Source organism: Narcine bancroftii, chromosome 5 (genome assembly GCF_036971445.1).
Source record: "Narcine bancroftii isolate sNarBan1 chromosome 5, sNarBan1.hap1, whole genome shotgun sequence".
Taxonomy (NCBI): Eukaryota; Metazoa; Chordata; class Chondrichthyes; order Torpediniformes; family Narcinidae; genus Narcine; species Narcine bancroftii.
The window spans coordinates 221473462-221495418 of NC_091473.1; the positions used below are offsets into that span (position 1 = coordinate 221473462).

Sequence of the window (21957 nt, forward strand, 5' to 3'; positions counted from 1 at the left end):
CACAGGATGTCTCCTCTTCGTAAAAAACATTCCCTGGTATTTTACACTGAAATCTTGGACAATCATCAATAACGTTTCCGTGGGGCAGTTACAATAAGCCAGGTTATTATTCTGAGCTGGGGTGGGTGGGATTTGATTGGTTTGATACCGTTTTAATGCCTTTACTCCCATTTGCCTTAATATTATTATTCAACGCACTGACAGTCAGACACATTATAGTGGCCAGCCGAGTGCGCGAAGAGCTAAAGAGAAAAGGAAATACAGATAATCGCAATGACCCGGAGATGGAAAGCAGAAAAAAGTTTATCATTTTGCTCTTTGCCTTATCCGGGAGCTTCATACCATTGTGGATGGTATATGTCCTTTATTTCATCTATTATACAATTACAGGAAAAGATCGTAGTGATTTTAACGAATCCGAGAATATATTCCGTCAAGCTGGAACTTTACTCCTGAATTTAAACTGTTGCATAAACACATTCGTCTAAGTGGTGACTCAATCTAAGTTCAGAGATCAACTCTGGGATGCGGTGAAATATCCAATCATTTCATTTGTTCAATGGTGTAATAGTAGCTGCGAGAGGATGATACAGAAACCATGAAGGAGAAAGTTCCATCACCTCTAAGCGAAAGATTCGAACGTGCAGCGTCAGTGTTCTGGGACCTGTTGAAAGAACTGCAGAGAATTATCCCACGACAAAAGGGTATGGGCATAGTACTGCTGAATGGGATTACCATAAATACGTAATTGTGTATCAGTGTGGAGGTGGGGCGGCAAATTGTCTGCTTTATTATATTGGATTCTATTACTATAATTATCAAAACAAAGATCTAGTGTAATGTTGAACTGAACCGGTCAAATTAATGAAGCTGCTCTCATAAAAATGATAATGCTTATTGAACACCTTCCACAAATGAAATGTCTCAAATTAACTCAATGTTAAAACCCTTCAAAATTAAGAACACGGTCTCAATTTTCAACTCTTAATTTTAAAAAGGGTTTTGGTCGCGAAAAACAGTATAACGAGGACAGCCCGTCAATGCATCTTGTTCGTTCTTTTCGGAGCTTATTTTCACACCATTTAAGATCAATAATAATCGTCATCGTTCCTGAAGTAACTCTCAAAAGCACCACAGCTCACTTGTCAAGTGTCTCAAAACATAAAGTACGTCAACCCCAAGTAGAACGGGCAAAAGGAAAAACTTCAATATTGCATTGGAAATTAAAAATACAGAAAAAAAACCAGATCGCTGATATGTAAAGCTCTACGAACCAATACTACAAAGAACGTTTAAATATCAGAAATTGATTCAAATTTTAGTCGACCAATTTAGAGCATTAGCATAGTAAATATTTAAAACGAATGCAACAAATGGGACCAAGAAAAAAAATCTCAGTGTGAGAGCAGCTTGTAGTCACCCAACAATAATTCAGAACATCAGGCTAAAACAATTATCCTCACTTCCCTCACCCAGAAAGACAATGAAACCAGAGAGAAAAGCAGTATATATTTATTGAAATTAATATGTCATGGCACATCTGCCGAACCACCTCAAAATAACAGATATCAATAAAAAAAAACAATTTTTAAAATTATTCATTAACTATTGATGATGTAGTGGAACATATGCCAGAGCCATCGAATCATAGAGCACCTTACATAGCTGCAGCACATCCAAATGACGATGTAACTCAAAATAATTCAGCAACTCAGAATTCAAATATCACAGCAGATGCTTAATTTCAGCCACATTAAATGTCAAATATCCATCAAACATCCCAAAATAAGATATCAGCTGGAGAAATGAAACATCTGAAGTTGCACATCTTGGCACAGTTTAAAAAAAAACAGCCCAGCTCAGTTTCATTCAGGTAACACTAATTAGTCAGATCATTGCTTTAGGTGTGGCATTGAGATAGATAGGAACTTTTGTGCAAGCAACCTGGACATGTACGAAGGTGAGGTCCTTCTGGACAGAACTAGGCAAAGTCTCAGGGAAAATTATAGGTAAAGAATTCCCACAGGACCCTGTGGAGTCACGTGATGGAGTAGAAGTCAGTAGGGTAAAACAAGCCCTCTCCATAAAAAAGAAAAAAAGTCAGAAAAGAGAAAGTTCAACAATTATAAAATACAAGAAGTAGAAGATAAAATTGCAGAGAAGAGAAAGAAGATGGCACCTAAGAAGGAAAAAGTAAAAACGAGAAAAAAAGTCACTGGAAAAGAAAGAAGACCGTACCTGCACAAAGGAACAGGCAGTCATGGTGGCGAAGAACGTCCGTTCTCCAAGATTGGTGCTGGCCCTGCGGAGTCGCAATCCCCAGACCAGTGGACTGCAAAAATGGCTCTCTGAGCCAAACAAAACTGCGCAATCAAAGGTAAAAGAACACCAACGGGAGGGGAGGCTCAGCCGACGAGTAGGCAACAACACGGCGACCAGCTGACAGACGCCCGACACCAGGGCTCTCAGCTGGAAGATGAGGGAGGCGGCAGGAGAGGGAGTGAGGTACCAGGTGAGAAAAAAAGTCAACAGGGTGAACGGCAAGAGGAGCAGCAGCAGGAGGCCCAGCAAGAAGAGGCCCAACAAAGTGATACAAGCAACTCATCAGGAAAATCAGAAGAGATACAATACAAAGAGAAGAAAAAGACAAACACAGGTACAGACACAGAAGAAGAAGACCAAGATCTTCACAGAGAAATAGAAGGTAAAACAGATGGACAGAATATAGATAAAGCTTTTTTGAAGAACAAACGAGATCATTAAAAGAATGGTTGTCATTAGAATTTAGTTCAATTAAAAGAAAAATGAAAGGAACAGAAGATAAAATGCAAAGATTAGAACTAGTCATGACAGAAATAGGGAAGAGTAGAAAATGTGGAAGAACGAGAAATGGCTGTAGAAATGGAAGTAAACAACAAGAGGAAAATTGGAAGAAAGTGACCAATTAAAGAGACAAGAGTTGTTATCTCAGAAAATTGATATGTAGGAAAATTATAGTAGACGAAACAACATAAAAATAGTGGTCCTGAAGGAAGATGAAGAAGGCACAGATACGAAGGAATTTATAAAAGAATGGATCTCACAGGTCCTGGGAACAACAGAAATGCAGGAAGAAATGCAAATAGAAAGGGCACACAGAGCACTAGCTCCGAAACTGCAGACACATCAAAAATCTAGATCCATCTTAGTAAATTTTTTTAGATATACAACAAGAGAAAATATACTGGAGCGGGCAAGGAATAAAATTAGAGAAGATAATAAGCCATTGGAATACAAGGGTCAAAAAATATTATTTTTACCAAAACATAAGTTTTGAACTCTTAAAGAAGTGGAAGGAGTTTAATACAGCAAAAATGATTTTATGGAAAAAAGATTATAAATTCATATAACCATATAACTGTTTACGGTGTGGAAACAGGCCTTGTCGGCCCGTCAAGTCCACGCCAGTTCACTTGCCAATGCCCCAGGGCAGAGTTAGTCCCAACAGTGTTTGTTAAGATATCTAGCGGTGCTTAAAATACTTATACCCGGGGTGCAAAACAGGCTGTTCTCAGATCCGGAGGAGGCACAAGAATTTGCAGAGCGTTTGCAGGACAGAAGGAGAGATGAAGAGATGTAATAAGAATGAAGAACGGCGATAAAATGTATATGTAAAGAATTAAAGAGGGAAAAGAGAAGGGAAGGAAGGAAGTAAGGGGATACAAAAAAAGGGAGAGCTTTTTATATGTGTAAAAAAAAGTGTTCTCTGGGGTGGGGTTGGGGGGGAAGAGAATAACTGTCACTGCGAAATCAGTTGACACTTGCGAGCAAGATCATAATCCAAATGGAAAGAGGAGTTGTGGTTGCCCGGCAAGGGTTAAGGGGCAACTCAGAGAAGGGGGCCATTTGGGGTTAAGGTAATATTGGGTGTAGGAATTATTGGAGTATTTATGTTTTAAATGTGTTGTCATGCATTGAGTTTAAAGAGAGAAAACAGATGAAAATGGGGAAAAGGGGGATGGAGGTGGTGAGGAAGGAGAAATTAGATGTAAACAAGATACAAGACAGCTCGTTGAACTATATGACTATAAACATTAATGGAATGCATAAACAAATTAAAAGGAAGAGGCTATTAAATTTACTAAAAAAAGAAAAAATAGATATAGCATTTGTGCAGGAAATGCATCTAACTGAAGTGGAACATAACAAATTAAAGAGAGACTGGGTAGGACACATAGCGGCAGAGATGTAGCTATATTAATTAATAAAAATGTACCAATCAAAATAGAGGAGGAAATAATAGATCCAGCAGGGAGGTATGTAATGATAAAGTGTCAGATATACTCAGAATTTTGGAATTTGTTCAATATATATGCACCTAATGAGGAGGATCAAAAGTTTATGCAGGATATTTTTTTGAAGATTGTAGATACACAAGGAAATACATTGATAGAAGGGGATTTTAACCTTAATTTGGATCCAAAGTTGGATAAAACTGGACAAAAGACAAGCAAAAAGAATAAAGTAGCCAAATTTATGGTTAAATCAATGCAGGAAAAGAAACTTATGGATATATGGAGGAGGCAGCACCCACCCAAGTGAGAAGGAATATTTATATTATTCGAGTAGGCATAAAACATACTCAAAGATTGATATGTTTTTGTTGTTAGCCCATATTCAAGGGAGAGGTAGGAAAACTGAGTTAAAAGCTAGACTACTATTAGATCATTCACCCCTAATATCAGCAATAGAAATGGAGGACATCCCACAAAGAACATATAGATGGAGGTTAAACTCCATGCTACTTAAAATGCAAGAATATAGAGACTTTATTGAATGTAAAATTAAAACATTTTGAAATAAACACTGAATCAGTGAAAGACAAATTTATATTATGCGACACAATGAAAATCTTCATTAGAGGACAAAAAATAAGTTATGTAACTAAGATGAAAAAGGACTACAATTGGGAAATAGAACAGTTGGAAAGGGAGATAGTAAGTACAGGAATGGAACTAGTAAAAAGGGATGATATAACGAAAAAGAGAGAATTGGCGGACAAAAAATAAAACATGAAACATTACTAAGAAACAAGGTGGAGAAGAACATAATGAAAATAATGCATAAGTATTACGAATTGGTAGAAAAAACACAAAACATTAGCCTGGCAACTTATAATAGAATAAGCTAAAAGAACTGTATTGGCATCAAGGAAAAAGGACAAACAAATTACATTTCACCCAATAGAGATTAATGAAAACTTTAAGAAATTTTATGAACAATTATACCAAACTGAGAACGAGGGAAAAGATGATAAAATAGAAGAGTTTTAGCAAAAATTGAACTGCCGAAATTGCAAGAAGAGGAACTGATAAAACCATTTGAAATAGAGGAAGTACAGGATATATTAAAAAAAGCTGCCGAACAATAAAACACCAGGAGAGGATGGATTCCCCATAGAATTCTATAAAACATTTAAAGAGTTATTAATTCCTCCTCTCCTGGAAGTAATGAACCAGGTAGAAGAAACACAAAACTTGCCAGATTAATGTAAGACAGCAATAATTACAGTAATACCAAAGACGGGGAAGGATCCATTAACACCAGCATCATATAGACCAATATCTCTACTTAACTCAGATTATAAGTTAATAGTGAAATTATTAGCAAACAGATTGGCCGATTGTGTACCAAAAATAGTAAAACAAGATCAAACTGGTTTTATTAAAAGACGAACAGCGGATAATGTCTGTAAACTTATTAATCTAATTCATGCAGTTCAAGGAAACAAGAAGCCAACAGTGGCTGTTGCTTTAGAAGCAGAAAAGGCCTTTGACAGAGTAGAGTAGAACTATCTATTTAAAGTTTTACAGAGGTTCAATCTATCAGAAAAATATATTAATTGAATTAAAGCATTGCATAATGGACCATTGGCGAAGGTAACAGTAAATGGATATGTATCAAGCCAATTGAAATCGATGAGACTGCGGCCTGGCCACGGCTTGGAGGTGAGACTTGCCACGGCCCGGCGGAGCAGCCGGAGGGTCCGAAGTGTTCGGTGCCCGGGGTGCGGACTCGGCCTTTGTTGAATCCCGTGTTGCCCGGGGTGGGGGGGTGGCGGTGGTGAGTGCGGCCTTCGGGAGGGGCCGGTGCCTCGTCCCCCCACAGTAAACGGGTGAGGAGGGGTGAGAGGGCAGAGACCGCGCCTCCTGTCCCACGGAGAGGGTGGAGGGGGGGGGGGGAAAAAAAAAAAAAAATCGGGGAGAAAGGTCCCTGACAACGCGTGTGTCCGGCTGCAGCCCCTGTTTCCCCCCGGCCGCACGGATGAGTGGGGGCTCCCACGCAGGGCAAGGGTGAAAGGAGTCTTGTGGTTATTGAGGCAACAAATTCAAACAGGTCCTGGTCTTGTGGTCAATTTGCAGTTTGTTTTCAGGTTCAAGTTTATTGTCACATGTACAAAGATGCAGTGAGGAAGTTTGTTTTGGAGCAATCTAGCTAGACATCCTGTACATAGTCCAGCAAATAAGCCACAGTGCAGAAGTGTAGTTACAGGGACAGATCAGTTGGTACAAGGTAAAAGCAGCAGGTATGAGGATCATCAGGAGTCTGATAACAGGGGGAAGGAATCTGTTGGAGGGTGATCTCACACTGGTGAATCATCCACATGGGGAGGAGGGGAAAGGGAGTGTGTCTGGGGAGGGGTGAGTCTTTTAATATGTTGCTTGCTTTTAAAAGGCAGTGGGAAGTGGAGGTGGAATAGATTCTCTCCATCAATATTAGTGACTCCGATTATATATTTTTAAACATTATCAATACATCACGGTTAAAGGTTCTCCAGCCCATGAACCTCGTGCTGCCCAATTAACCTATTAATTACAGGGGGTTCATACTGACTCTTAACAGGCAGGACTTGATTCGATCCTGGGTCGTTAGTTATATAATAACATTTCACTAACCGTTTCACCCAATTACAGGAATTGAATCTCATGTCCTGAATTTGGACCAAATAAAGCAGCTGTTTGGAAAAAAAAACAAAACAAAAAAAAAAACAAGCCAATTGAAATCAAGTAGGTCAACTAGTCAGGGATGTTCATTATCCCCCTCATTGTTCGCCTTAGCAATAAAACCATTGGAAAACTGATAAGAACAGAAAATAAAATAGAATGGATAAAAATAAAGGAGAAGGAGTATAAAATCAGTTTATTTGCAGATGACATCATAGTATTCCTAACAGAACCAGAAATATCAATAAAAGAATTACATAAGAAAATGGAGTATGGAAAAATAGCGGGGTACAAGATCAACGCAAATAAAACTGAAGTGATGCCAATGAGTAATGCGGATTATACAGAATTTAAAAAAGAATCACCATTTAAATGGCAAGCACAAGCAATCCAATATCTAGGTATCAGGTTAGATAATAACTTAAGCCACTTGTAAAAACTAAATTATTTAGCTTAAAAGAAATTGCAGTAAGACTTAGAACATTGGAAAGAATTACTACTAACATTGATAGGGAGGGCAAATTACATTAAAAGAGATACAATACTCATTTCAATCGTTACCAATTCCCTTAACAGTGAAATTCTTCAATGAACTAAAGAGAATATGGAAATTCTTGTGGAAAGGAGGGAAACCGAGGGTAGTGTTAGATAAATTAACAGAGAGGTATAACCAAGGTGGTTTGCAGTTATCAAACTTTAAAAATTATTATAGAGCCGCACAATTAAGGTATTTATCAGATTTTTACCAGACAAGGGAAAAACCAGTCTGGACTATAGAACTAGATAAAATAGGGGAGAAGGTAACGGAACATATACTTTATAAGTGGGATGAGAAGCTGGTGCAATAAAATAGCTCACCAGATTTGCATCATTTACTTAATATATGGAAGAAGATCCACTTAGAAAGGAAAAAAAAACAAATTACCAAATACCAAAATTGTTATTTACACAAAACCTACTAATCCCTTTTACAATATATAACCTTTCCTTTTGAGAATGGGAGAGAAAAGGAATCAAAAGAATAGAAAATTGTTTGTTGGGAAATAATTTATTAACATTTGAACAGTTGAAGTACAAATATGGAATAACTCATGGTACAATGTTTGCATATCATCAACTGAAAACTTATTTAAAAGATAAATTGGGAAACAGATTGAGATTACCAGAAGGAAGCAGCTTTGAATATGTGATTACAGACACAATAATAATTAAAAGATTTATAACGAACATGTACATTAAGCTGCAAGATAAGGAAAATGATGAAATAAACTATAAACTAAACAAAAGTGGGAAAAAGATTTAAACAAAGATAAAAAATGAAGCATGAGAAGTTATGTTCTGGAACTATGAAGAATACAACAAATACAAGGTTACACAAGGTACAGTATAATTGGTTACACAGGTTATATTATCACACCTCAAAGATAAAAGAATGGGATCCAACAATATCAGATAGATGTTTTCACTGTAAAAAGCTAATGGGAACAACAGTACATGCAATTTGGGCATGTACAAAAGTGAAAAGATCTAAATCACATATTAAATAAAATCACAAAAAAAAACATACCAAAAAATCCAGAGATCTTTCTTTTAAGTAACACAAGTAGTCAGGAATTAGGCCTCAAATTGGATAAAGTGCAAAAAAGATTTATTATGATAGCCTTCACAGTAGCAAAAAAATGTTTAATGTCAACTTGGAAAATGGCAGCGAGCCTGAGAATACACCAATGGTACATGGAAATAAATAAATGTATTCCACTGGAAAAAAAAAACATAATTTAATAAATAAAGTCATATTATTTGAACAAAATTGGGAACCATACATGGAACATAACAAAGAGGGCTTGCCTCAGACCTCCACCCCCTAAAATGATAAGACAAAACAACTTGATTCATGTGTCAAAGTAGATGACACATTTTTCTTGTTTATTTTTCATTGTGTGAAGACATTGTTTTATGGTTTTATTGTATTGTATATGTTGAATATTTATTGGTTTTGGAGTGGGGTGGGAAGGGGGGAATAAAGGGAGAAAATGTCACTGTGTATATTTAATGAGAAACATTTGTATATATTTTGGTTGATATGGTTCACAGTGTGAAAAATAAAAAATTATATTTAAAAAATTTCCCACAGGACCCCGAGTTGTTCCTGCTGGGTAAGAGTTAAAATGAAGCTGTCCAAATTCGAAATTCAATTCGTAATGATTGCCTTGGAGATGGCCAGGAAATGCATAGCAGTTATCTGGAAATCCAATGCTTGCCTGAGCAATGGAGCAGGGAGATGCAAGCCTGTGTTCCCCTGGAGAAAGTCACCTATAACTTGAGGGGAAGGTACTGCACCTTGCAAAAAATTTGGCAGCCACATTTGAGGAATATTGGAGCACGGCTGTGAAAAGAGACAACTTTGCCAAGGGGCCTGGCTCACTCAAATTCCTCCCCAATCACTGGGGTGGGGGGGGGGGGGCAATGAGGATCCGCCTCAGTCCAGCCAAGGAAATACAGGAAAACAAAGTAAAAATCAGACGAATCTCTGGCCGCTGGGCCAAGCTACACTCATAACTCCGGGATATTATTTAATCCCATTTGAACGTTTTAATGTACTAAGTGGTTTTTTTTGCTCTTCAGTTGTCCAATTGTTAAGTGTTTGAGGTCAAAGGAATGTGGTGGTGGGGGGGAGGGAGAAAGGGAAAGGAGTGTTAGGCTTTGCATAGATGGGATTAGGATAAGTTGTAATTGATACAAATTTGTAAAGCTGTGAGTAACGTGTGTAAACTGTTGAGTTCAGTTTTTAAAACTATAAATAACATATTTTTAAAAAGAACACTAATTAAGCAAAAGTAAAACACGAAGGTCTGCATCCACTGAAATTGAAGCATAAACACACTGCTGGAGAAACTCAGCAGGTCCAACAGTGTACTTTATACAGCAAAGATACACACCCAACATTTCAGGCTTAAGCCCTTCAAGCAGAATTGTGGAACTGTAAGGACACATCACAAAGCAAAAAGTACATCAGAAAAATCCGAGATATAGCACATAATAAGTGAGAAATAAATGGTGACGGTAAACAATCTTTTACGATTCTGTTTAGTCTTTTAATTGTTTTTTTTTTCTCGATAAACATCCATCCATCCTGGCATCCTGGTATCCCCCCCCCCCCCATGCACAGACCCAGTCTCCCTAATATCAGTTGGGGAGACTGTTGTAGATTAAGGGTTTGATTCAAAATGTTTTACATTGTGCTTTCAGCCTGAGGGACAATATATTTAGAGATTCAGGAGTCAAACTACTATTGCCCAAAAGAACCCTACCTCTAAAATACAGCAGATGATGTGACATACTAAGATTTAGTGTGATAACAATAATTTGATAAATAATGGAACATGAGAACTTACCGGTTCAGTTTGATGATTATTATTTGAGTAATGGGAGTGGTGAGATAATACGAGATCCCATCTGAACATGTGCAGCCAATCTCTGAATCTTGAAAAAGACATCCACTGGTATAATTCTTTCAAAAGAGCGTTTTATTGTGAGGCATACATGATTCACTAGAAACTACCTGAACAATGTTCAAAGTAATTACAGGAAGGCATATTATCTCATCACTCCCATTACTCAAATAATAATCATCAAACTTCGAACTGATAAGTTCTTGTTTAATGCTCTATTTTTCATAATGTTTATTGGCTCGCTAATGAGATTTCAAAGCTTAGTGGTCTCTTTTTCACATGGTTTGAAAGACCACAGGGTAAATCAATGGACCTCCAGAAAGAGTCACAATTCAATCGGCAGCCTGCAAAATTGCTGCAATTAAATTTTGCCCCTCCATCCTCAAAGGTTTATTGTAAAACCTGCTAAAAGTTCTTTCATTTGACCATCCTGCCTGACGGATGATATCCCAAATGGAGACTTCTGTTCTACTAGCAGTAGACATAGCTGCCCCAAAATGAGTGGTGTCCTCAAAGCCTTCATGGTCCTGGGAACGGGGAGTTCTAAGGGGGCACATCTTATCGGAGTCGGGGGCAGTTATGCCATTCTCCATCATGTATCCAAGGATAGCCAGACATTTAGTCCAGAACACACAGATGCTAGAATTGTGAGTGAGGTTCAGGGCTTTTGCTGCATGGAGAAAACTCTGAAAGTTGGTGTCATGGTCCTCCAGTGTATGGCCACAATGGTGAAGTTATCGAGGTAGGGGAAGGTAGCCTTCAACCCATACTCATCTACCATTCTGTCCATCTTCCTCTGGAAAAGATGGAAACCATTAGAAATACAGAAATGGATCCTCTGGAATTGATAGAGACGATCATTAGCCTCAAATGCCATTTTTGGATGGTCTTCGGAATGGATTGGCAACTGGTGACAAGCAGCTTTCAGGTCGATGGTCAAATAGACCCAATACTGCGCAATATCATTCACCACGTCTGCAATCCAAGGGAGGGGTAAGTGTCCAGGAATATGTACCAATAAATAGTTTGGCTATAGTCAGTTACTAGCCTGGACTTGTTTTCCCCTTTTACTACTACCACTTGCTCTCTCCAAGGGCTAGTGCTAGATTCGTTGATACCTTTATTGAGTAGACATTGTATCTCAGACTTTATGAAGTCTCAGTCTGCTGTGCTGTACCTTTTGCTCTTGGTAGCAATAGGTTTGCCATCTGGGGACAGATTTGGGAAGAGAGGTGGGGGCATCAATATTCAATTGCATGTGGGTTCTGATTTTAAGGGCCCTCCATTCCAAACTGTTATGGGGGAGGGGACCAGAATACTTCAAGGACACACTTTTAAGGTGACACAGGAAGTCTAGACCCAACAACACCAGAGCACACAATTCATTAAGTTCATACAGGCGTATTTTACAAAATCCCTCCCCCCACAAAAGGCAAATGTACTATGCAATGTTCTTGAATATGAGTAGAGTGCAAATGAGATGCAAGAAATATACATTAATTGGAAGGATACATCTTTAGGTTGTATTCTTCTACAGTCTGAGAGTCTATGAACCTTTTCAGTATAGGTATTTAGTGGAGTGTTTATTTACATTAACAGTCACTATGGAGTTGCTAAGGTGGTGAGGCCGTCCTGATCTAGAACCACTGAGGCAAGGACTCTGGAGACGCTGTTCTCCTCACTTGAGTGGCCCCCACTGTCCTGGGTTGCCCGTGGGTGAGATGGCGTCTGTCACATTTGTGGACCGAAATGTGAAGTTAATGAAACATTAAACACAAGTTTTATCAGGTAAACTTCTCTGTGCCATTCTTCTCCAGTTTCCTTTGTTCTCTTGCTTGTGCTCTTATCTCTCTCTCATACCACGTGACTTCCGGTACATCTCATACATATTCATTATCATGACATCCCTCCTTTAATCAGAAATAAACTTTACCTTCACTTACCAATATCCCTCGGAAACATACAAACATCGTAACTAATGGTAATATTATAACTCAACTACATAAAATTTACTTCCTACAACATTCATACATGCACTTTATGATATAAGATTAAATACTGTCTCAAAGTTCTTATTAAAATTATGGCACAAAGTCTTCGTATCGTTTGGGCACTTTCCGGTTTCGTTTCGGCCCGCCTGCGATATTGTCGTCGCTTCTCGGTTGTTCACTCTCAGCGTCGGAAATACTGCTCGCCACAGCTTTGGGTGTTTCTGGCGCTCTAGTCACTTCATCAGGAGTGCTGGTAACTGCCTCTGGAACATCATCAGGTCTCTCAGTTTCAGCATCTCGTATTGGCCTTTCAACCTCTTCGCTTGATGTATCTCTGGACTGGTACCTTTTTACACCTGAGACATTTCTCTTATACATGACTCCAGTCGGAGACTTGATTGTCACCATACTGCCACTTCTGGATACGACAGTATAGGGTTGATGGTAATAAGGTGTGTCTAGCTTACCACCAGTTTCATGCCTCACTAGAACATTATCTCCTGGCATGATGTCTGAGTACTTGGCTCCACGTTTCGAATCTGTGTACAGATTTGCTGCACCTTTCTTTTCAGCATCATGGTCCCTCATCTCCTGGTCGTCTTGGATTTCCTTTATTTCTGGCATTTTTGTGCGGATTTTTCTCCCAAAAAATGCTTCTGCAGGACTTTTTCCAGTGGTTGCATGAGGCATTGCTCGATAGACAGCCACATAAGATAGAAATGCTTCTCGCCAATTTTGTCCTTCTGCGAGTGCAATCCTCAATCATTTTTCAATGGATTGATTTTGTCTCTCTACTTCTCCGTTGGCTTGCGGCCATTTCGGAGTTACTTTATGATGGTGGATACCTGTGGTCCTCATGTATTCCGCAAATGTCTCTGAAATGAATTGTGGACCATTGTCAGAGTATAATGTAACAGGTAATCCATATCTTGCGAATATCTCTGCTAACGCTTGTATTGTTTTTTCAGTGGTTGTGGACTTCAACACTACATACTCATAGTATCTGCTGTAGTAATCTATCACTACCATAATTGATTCTCCCGTCGGTAAAGGTCCAAGAAAATCAACAGCTACGTCGATCTATGGTCCTGTCGGGAGTTGCGTACTCCGGATCGGTTCTGGCGGATTACTCCTACTTGTGATTTGACATCCGTGACAAGTTTTAACAAATTTCTCTGCGTCTTTATCACAACTTGGCCACCATACCTTGGTCCTGAGGTTTTTGCTTGGTACATGCGCTAAGGATACGATCTTCGGTCTCAATCTTTGCGGAATCACCAATCTGCAACCTCTTAATACATACTGTCCGATGCAACAAAGTTCGTCTCTAATGTGAATGTAAGCCTTGTGAGTACACTTGTCCCATAGTCCACGCTGTACACATTCTCTTACTTCCATGAGTTCTGGATCACGTTCGGATTCTCTTTCGACTTCCTTCGTAGTCACAGCTTTCGGAGTCGACTGAATAGCTACGAAGCGTACAAAGCTCTGTTTCTGTTCCCAATTCTGACTTGGATTGTGGACCACCATCCTTCACCAATCTGGACAGCGGATCAGCAATGTTTGCTTTCCCTGCAATGTGGATTACTTTATATTTGTAGGGTTGTAGTCTGAGTACCCATCTCTTTATTCTGGCACATGATTTTGATCTAGGTGCTTAGATCACCTCTAATGGCTTATGATCTGTGATGAGTTCAAATTCAATGCCGTATAAATATGTATGGAACCTCTCACAGGCCCATACAAGTCCGAGTGCTTCTTTCTCTGTCTGAGAGTATCTTCTTTCCACATCTGATAACAATCTGCTGGCATAGGCAATGATTCTTGGTCCTCCATCATGCATCTGGACCAACACTGCTCCTAAACCAACTGGGCTGGCATCCGCTATGACTTTGGTTGATGCCGCCGGATCGTAATATCCAAGAGTTTTTGCATCTGTCAGGCTTTGCTTCAGCGCTGTGAATGCTTTCTTCTGCTCAGATCCAAAATGAAATAGTACTCCTTTCCTGGTTAGTTTCCTTAGTGGTTCTGCCACTGTAGCGAAATTAGGAATGAACTTTGCACAAAAATTGACCAATCCCAGGAAACTCCTCACCTCTGTTGCGTTCTGAGGTGCACGTGCCTCTGCAATAGCTTTCACCTTGGCCTCTGCAGGGTTTAGTCCTTCCCGTGTAAGTCTGTGTCCCATGAAGTCCATTTCTGACACACTAAACTGGCACTTGTTTCCATTCACGGTAAGGCCTGCCTCCTGTAGTCTAGATAGTACACGCCTCAACCGTTTATCATGCTCTTCCTTCGTTGGTGCATGGACTATAATGTCATCAGAAATGTTGGCAACTCCAGGAATGCCTTGAATCACTCGATGGATTTCATACTGGTAGATCTCCGAAGCTGCATTAATTCCAAATGATAGTCTTTTGTAACGATACAATCCACAGTGAGTCACAAATGTAGTTACATCTCGGGAACCCGGATCCAGCTCTAATTGATGATAGCCCCATTTCAGATCAATTTTTGAGAATATCTTACTGGTAGTTATTTCCTCCACTGTTGGTATAGGGTGTCGTTCTCTAATTATAGCTTCATTGGCTATTCTCATGTCAACACATAGTCTTATCTCACCCTTTGGTTTGGGCACAATCACTACGGGACTGACCCATTGTGTTGAATGTTCCACCGGTTCAATAATGTCTTGTTCGATCAATTCTTTAATTTTGGCTTCGACTTTCCCACGAAGTCCAAATGGAGTTCGGCGCATTGGTTGTGCCTTGGGTTTGACCGTTTCATCTACTACTAGCTTCAATTGTCGACCTTTCAGCTTTCCTACTCCTTGGAAGACTGCGGGGAATTCTTGCTTCATATCCTCGTATGACTGAATTGAATTGACACAAGCTCCAATATGAAGTATTGCCAGGTCTTGCTTCTACTCAGCAATGGTTCTCCCCTCTCTTCTATGACCATAAACTCTGCTTCGGTGTACTTATCTCCAGCTTCAACAGTTGCAGTAAAACATCCAATGGTCTGCAATGGCTTAGTTGCTGTGAATGGATATAGTTTCTTGGAACACTTCTTTGAGGTACAGATGATCTTTTTCCTTTTCAACTTCTCCCATAAATGTCGATCAATCACATTACTGTCACTGCCTGAGTCTACAGTGACCTGAACTGACACTCCACCAATGATCACTGCGACCTTCTCATGACGTACTTCATTCAACGTAAGTTGGTAACAACTCTGTTCCTCCTGGGTATCATCATCGTCACCGTCTATCTGGCAAATGGTATCTTTCTTTCCAGGATACTTTCCTTTCCCCCAGGCTTTGCCTTTGGAAGTTGTACTCTTCCTCTTCTGGTCTGCATTGGACTTGCTTTTGCACTTCTTTGCAAAGTGGTCCTTACCTCCACACTTTCTGCAAACTTTGCCTTTGGCCGGGCAATATGGGTCTTTTCCAAAGTGACCTCGGTTTCCACATCGATAACACTCCACGTCCTGTGTCGGCATATATCTTGGCTGATTATGGCGATGTGAGAGCCTCTTAATTTGCTGGCTTGAGTTGTCTTTCAGGGTCATGGTATGAAATTGCCCTTCAACAGCCTCTAATGCAGCAGCAATGGTTAAAGCATCGGTGAGTTCCAACTCACTCCCTCTTTCCAGTAGACGTCTTCTGAGTTTATCTGATCTGCAGTGCTGTACGACTTGATCCAGTAATTGGTTGTCCAAATCAGCTGGCATGTAATTGCATCCAACACCTAGCTGGCGTAGTCTTGTCACGTACTGAGCAATTGTCTGGCCATGATGAAATATTCCAGCCCCAAAAGTACTGAGTCACAGAGAAATTTCTTATCACCTTGAAGTCGTCTGTAATCCTCTGTAATCTTGTTTAGTCTTTAATTTTCTTCAAGCTTCTTTCATCCTCGTCGCCAATGTCACATTTGTGGCCCGAAATGTGAAGTTAATGAAACATTAAACACAAGTTTTATCAGGTAAACTTCTCTGTGGCTTTCTTCTCCCGTTTCCTTTGTTCTCTTGCTTGTGCTCTTATCTCTCTCTCATACCACCTGACTTCCGGTACATCTCATACATATTCATTATCATGACAGCGTCAACCTTGTGGTGCAGCAAGATGGCTGCCCTCCTTCCTCTGACAATGTTGGCGCTGAATTTGAATTTGAATCGCAGCAAGATGGCCACTGAGCCTTTTTTGCAACATTTTCTCACATCCACCCTCCTTCGGCATATAGTGCAGCAACTGGGTTCAGGCAAATTCGGGGCAGATGGCTTGGGGCTGGAATCGAATCTAAGAGTGGTGCAGGTCATGGACTTCCTCGAGCTTCCCCTCGCATGGCAAACCCTCACCCAATGCACTTTCTTGCCACAGATGGAGCAAACTGAGTCTTGAGCCAGGCAATGAGATCAGGGATGCTAGCCCTTGGTGCCGGAAAATAACTTCCTAGCTTGTGAGCGCTCCCTAGCACAGGAAGGAACAGCTGTTAGGGCTGGGGTAGCAGTAGCAGCCGGTCCTTGGAAGGGGTCACCTGGGTGAGCGAGCTCACTCGCTTTGAGGTTATCATTCTCGTGTTTGGCCTGTTGCACTGACTGGGCCACTTCAACGTGGCTAGCCAGGTCCTTCTTACCTGACTCAATCAGTTACTGCCTCATGTCCCTCGAGCGGACCCCCGCAACTAGTGTCCCAGATCTGTTACGAACAGGGCCCGTAGCCATTTCGTACCTCCACAGATCCAGCGGGTCATCATCGATGGTCTGCCCTGGCCTTTGGCAACGTAGAATGAATCAGTGTCTCACTAGGACCTCTTTTTGCATTTTCCGGTACAAAGCCTTCAAAGCCTCGATGGCAGCATCATATGCAGTGCAGTCCCTGATGACTGCATACCCTTTCCTTCCTCCCCTCAAAATGTGTGCAGACCTCCTGAGTTCAGCCCTCTGGTCACGGCAGGTAGCCCTGGAAGCAATCTACTCAGTAGCCACGTCGGGGGACAAAGGGTCAATCAGCAGCAGACCTGGCTTGAGCAGCGCTTCCATCTTCTGGGGAATGCTAATAAAGTTAGAACGTGAGTAAAAGCTCTCACGACTGGAGAGCTTTTATAATCTTAGAACCGAGGGTAGGGTCTTCAGAGGGTTCAGGCAGGAAACCAGGGGAGATGAGGGCGGAGCCCGCCATCAGTACAACACACCACTGCACTGCAGAACTAAGCGCCCTTAACAGAATGAAATTGGCCCGAGACAGCAAATAATAAAGTGATGGATCTCCATGCCTGGGTCTTGAGGACTCTCTCGGGCCCGAAACGTTGGTAATAAGTCATGGGATTCAGCTTCGTTCCTCCAGCATTTCTCGGGATTCTGACATCTCCAGCCTTCCGTGTTTTACTCACCTCATTCAAACCGAGCCGCATCTCCCCGATAGCTGCCTCGTTCTCCTCTTCGGTCCGTAGACCGTCCGGCATCGCGAAGAGACGCGCCTTCTTCAAACCGTGATGGGAAGCTGCCTCCGTTACGCATGCGCGTCTTTGAACTGCGTTCGCAGTGGGAAGCGGAAGTGCCATCGAGTTATTGACGGGTCGCGCGCGCGCGCGCCCGCCCGGCCGAACCCGAGCCCTGAGGGAGGGCGCGCGATGGTCGGACAGTTGTTTAGTGTCGCTCAGGCGTGTGTGTGGTGACTGAGGCGCGATGGGCGCACGTCATGGAGTCGTCCAGAACCGAAAAAAGCCCCTCGGCCTAATTTCTCTCTACAGACCAAGGTACCTCCTTAAACTCATTTGGCCCAGATCCCCTCGAAACCTTTCCTACCCGTGGGCCTGTCGAAATGTTTTTGAACGTTCCCTTCTCTACCTCATCCTCTGGCAGCTTCTTCCGCATCCCATCACCAAGTATAATCCCTTTAAACATTTAACGGCTCGCTTTGAATCTGTGTTCGCTTGTTTTTGGCCTTCTACTCTGTGGAAAACATTGTGATCGTCCATCTTATTTGTGCTGCTTCCCTCGATTTGTAAATGCCTGTTAAGATCACACCTCTGCCTCCTTTGCTGCAGGGAAAGCATCCTGTTCTAACAAGCCCTCCAGTCCTGGCAACACTTTTGTGAATATTTTCTTTACCTGGTCTCACATCATCAAATCCTTCCATAATATGGGAACTGGAATTGCATATTGTTCCATCTCACCAATGTCTAGACCAGCTGTCACATGATGCCTCACTGGAGAGCCCTTTCTGATGACCAAGTTATTTGCCTTCATTGCTTTGTCTACCTGTGTTCCAGCATTCAGGGAACTATGTACTTGGGACCCTACCTCTCTTTCTTCTACAAATACTACCTCCTGCCCTGTCTTATGGTGTGTATGACCTACCCTGGTTTAACGTTCTCATCACTTTGCCCTTGTCTGAATATAATTCCATTGCCCACTTTGTGTTGTGACCTTAAACAACCTACCTTGCTGTTGACCACTCCACCCATTTTGGTATTGTCTGCAAAATTGCATAATGTGCCATTTTCACACTCATTCAAATTATTAATATATGACTACAACAAGGGATCCAGCAGTGATTCAGGCAAAGACCTGCCAGGTGATCTACTTAAGCTGGAGCTTGACAGAATGTGAATTACTCTTACCCTAATGAGGCTAATAAGTTTTTACAATAATTTTACTGCAGTGTTTGAAATAAAATTTGTACATACTTAAAATTTTCCTGGTCATATGGTAGAAAACTTGACTCTGACCTTTCAAATTTGTTCCTCTGCATGCAAACTTGGTATCGGTTCCAATGGTAAGACATAAAAGTGTCTTTTAGTGGCATCATTTGTTTTAGCTCATATCAATATTTTTCCCAATTTATATTGTAAACAGTCTAATGTGGAATGATGTTAATTAGCAACAGCTAATACAATTTGGACAGGGGAGGAAACTGAACTACATGTTAAATTGAATGTGCCACTAATTAAACCTTATAAAGAAATGATCAATTTATTGATCATCTGAAAATCTTCAATAGAATCTGGTTATGTGTTAAAGTTCTGGGGAAAGCAGCTGATGTATTTTGTTTCATGACAATTTTTTTTACAAAGATTGGCCTCTATTCTTTCCTCTGCCCATCAGCTGGGACTTGCAGATGTGAGATTGGAAAAATTCTCAATGGAGCTGTTGAGTTTTTGCAACTATTAAATTTTAGTCCTCTTATGGTGTGTTTTTTGGAGAAAACTAAAGACTAATTGGGTGCCTAATGGAAGAATGGAAACTTACTTCAGTTCTTTATCCCACGTTCGTACTGATCTATCTGTCTTTACGCACATATCTCACAAAAACACAATGTAAATTGGAAGGGCAGCAACTTTTAATTTGATCTTCAGAATGAATGAACGGAATTAAAATATCAAATTGCCATTCCGAGCATGTATCTTGCAAATAACCCATTTTATCTTTTTTTTCCCTTATGCCTTCTGAGGTTCAGATTTCATTTATCTCCTGAATATACCATCTCCAGATTCACCTTTTGGTGTTCACTAGCCTTTCACCAAGAAGTGAAGTGTTGCTCAGTCTCTCCTTTTAACCACTTAATCTTTTTATTCTATCCACATTCTCCCACCTATGTCTTCCCTCTTTCTACAACTTTTGATGCTTCATTTCTAAGTTTTTCCATTTCTGATAATGCAAAATGTTAATTTTCTTTCCACCTATAGTTTAATCTGCTAGATTTTTGGCATTCTGCTTTATTTCCTATTTCTTGTAACTGCAGTCTTTTGCCTCTAGAGCAAATTTCTTGAATAAGACTGTTTATTCTGCAGAGGTACTTAATTAGGGAATTTTATTTCATGCTTGAAGGAATCATTTTGTTTCAATATTAATAAATTCTGAGGTTACATAACTTTAAATTAATAACATGTATCAGTGTACTGTAATAATTTTATAGTAAGTATCATGGCTGCTCAAAATTCTGCAGCTTTATTTTAACTGCAAGTTGGAAATATTGCTGGTTTCCAGAACAGGAATTGTTAAGTACAATGATAGACTCTACATTCCTAAAATGGAAATGATTTCTTGAACCAATTTTATTGTTTTAAACAATCCATTCCCTGCTATGACGACTGAATAAAAAATCAAAGACATTGTGAAATAACTTGAAAAATATCCACAGAAGCTAAAACAAAAAAATCCACTGGAATTAGGGTAATGCTAATGCTGTTAACATTTTTTTTAATTCAACCTTTCCTCTCTCCTGTCAGTTTTCTTCCTCAGCATTTTGAATGTGTGATCAGTCTATGACTCAGCATGATCCCCTTTATCTTCTTATACAGTATCTGTGCTACACTTCTCCTACCTTCATTTGTCCAGGATCCTATCACCAGATTTCACTCCCCAAGACCTTACCATTTTTTTTCGACATTCAGCATGGTAACATGCCCTTCTATCCTACAAGCCTGTGCTGTGTGCACAAGCCAATTAACCTACAACCCGTAAGTTGTTGATGGGTGGGAGTAGTGGATGGAATGTATTCTGCCTGGAGGTCACTGATCAGTGGAGTTCCACAGGGACCGGTTCTGGGACCCTTGCTCTTTGGGATTTTTATAAATGAACTAAATGAAGAAGCAGAAGGATGGGTCAGAAAGTTTACAGGTGATACAAAGGTTGGAGGAGTTTTGGATAGTGCTAAACATTGTCATAGGTTACAAAAGGATATAGACAGGATGCAGAGTTGGTGGGAAAAGTGGCAGAATGTGTGAGAATAATGCATTTTGGAAGATCAAGCCAGAAAGCTGAGTACAGGGTTAATGGTCGGATACTTAACAGTGTGGAGGAACAGAGGGACCTTGAGGTTCAAATTCATACATCTCTCAAGGTTTCTGTGCAGGTTGATAGGATGCTTAAGAGGGCCTGTGGGATGCTGGGCATCATTAATAGGGTGATTGAGTTCCAGAGTCAAGAGATCATGTTACAACTCTACAAATCTCTGGAGAGTCCATATTTGAACATTGTGTTCAGTTCTGATCATCTCATTGTCTTCTTCTGGCTATCCATCCTGTAGGATGATGATGGTTCCTTTCAGTCAGTTTGTGGGGTTTGAAATGTGCATCCTGGAGTGGCTGTACAGGCTGATCCTTGACAGACATTGCTTGGCATATACATGGCAGGTGAGGCTTGGAAGAACAACAGCGGCAGAAGCTTTGCTGTGGCACTTTCCGCACTTTTCCTCTGTTGCCTCTAAGCTTTTTCTCAGTAGCGTCCACATCTTTTCTGATGACGCCCCTCCATCTTGAGCCTGATCCTCCTATGTTGATGGGGAAATGTCAGCTTTGTTGAGGCTCCTGTGCAAAACATCCTTGTAGTCTCTGGCCTCCTCATTTCTGGGTACCACAAGACATTTGGCTATACAAGATGCCCTTGAGCAGACATCCGTCAAGCATTCTGATAACACGACCTGCCCAGCCCAGTTGGGTTGACATCACCAAGGTCCAAACTGCTGGCATTCTGGCTTGAGAAAGGACCTCAACCCCTTTTCTTACCAGGTCATCTTCATCAGAGAAT

The 21957-nt window shown here is 40.6% G+C and overlaps 1 protein-coding gene and 1 long non-coding RNA gene across 6 annotated transcripts in view; one reads left to right on the forward strand and one right to left on the reverse strand.

The window, feature by feature from the left end:
- Positions 1 to 317: 317 nt before the first annotated feature.
- On the reverse strand, positions 318 to 18181 carry LOC138764917 (uncharacterized). The gene is made up of 2 exons (XR_011358363.1): positions 17817 to 18181; positions 318 to 664 (listed from the first exon to the last, which is right to left on the reverse strand). It is a non-coding gene; the product is annotated as an uncharacterized lncRNA (long non-coding RNA).
- The window catches only part of LOC138764916 (NACHT, LRR and PYD domains-containing protein 3-like), a 56580-nt gene continuing 52613 nt past the window's right edge, over positions 17991 to 21957 (forward strand). For 4 of the 5 annotated variants that reach the window (XM_069941356.1, XM_069941355.1, XM_069941359.1 and 1 more), the window contains exon 1: positions 17992 to 18182. The gene's annotated coding sequence lies outside the window, so the exon portion shown is untranslated. Of the gene's footprint in view, positions 18183 to 21957 lie in introns of all 5 variants that reach the window. The other variant, XM_069941362.1, reaches the window with a different exon arrangement.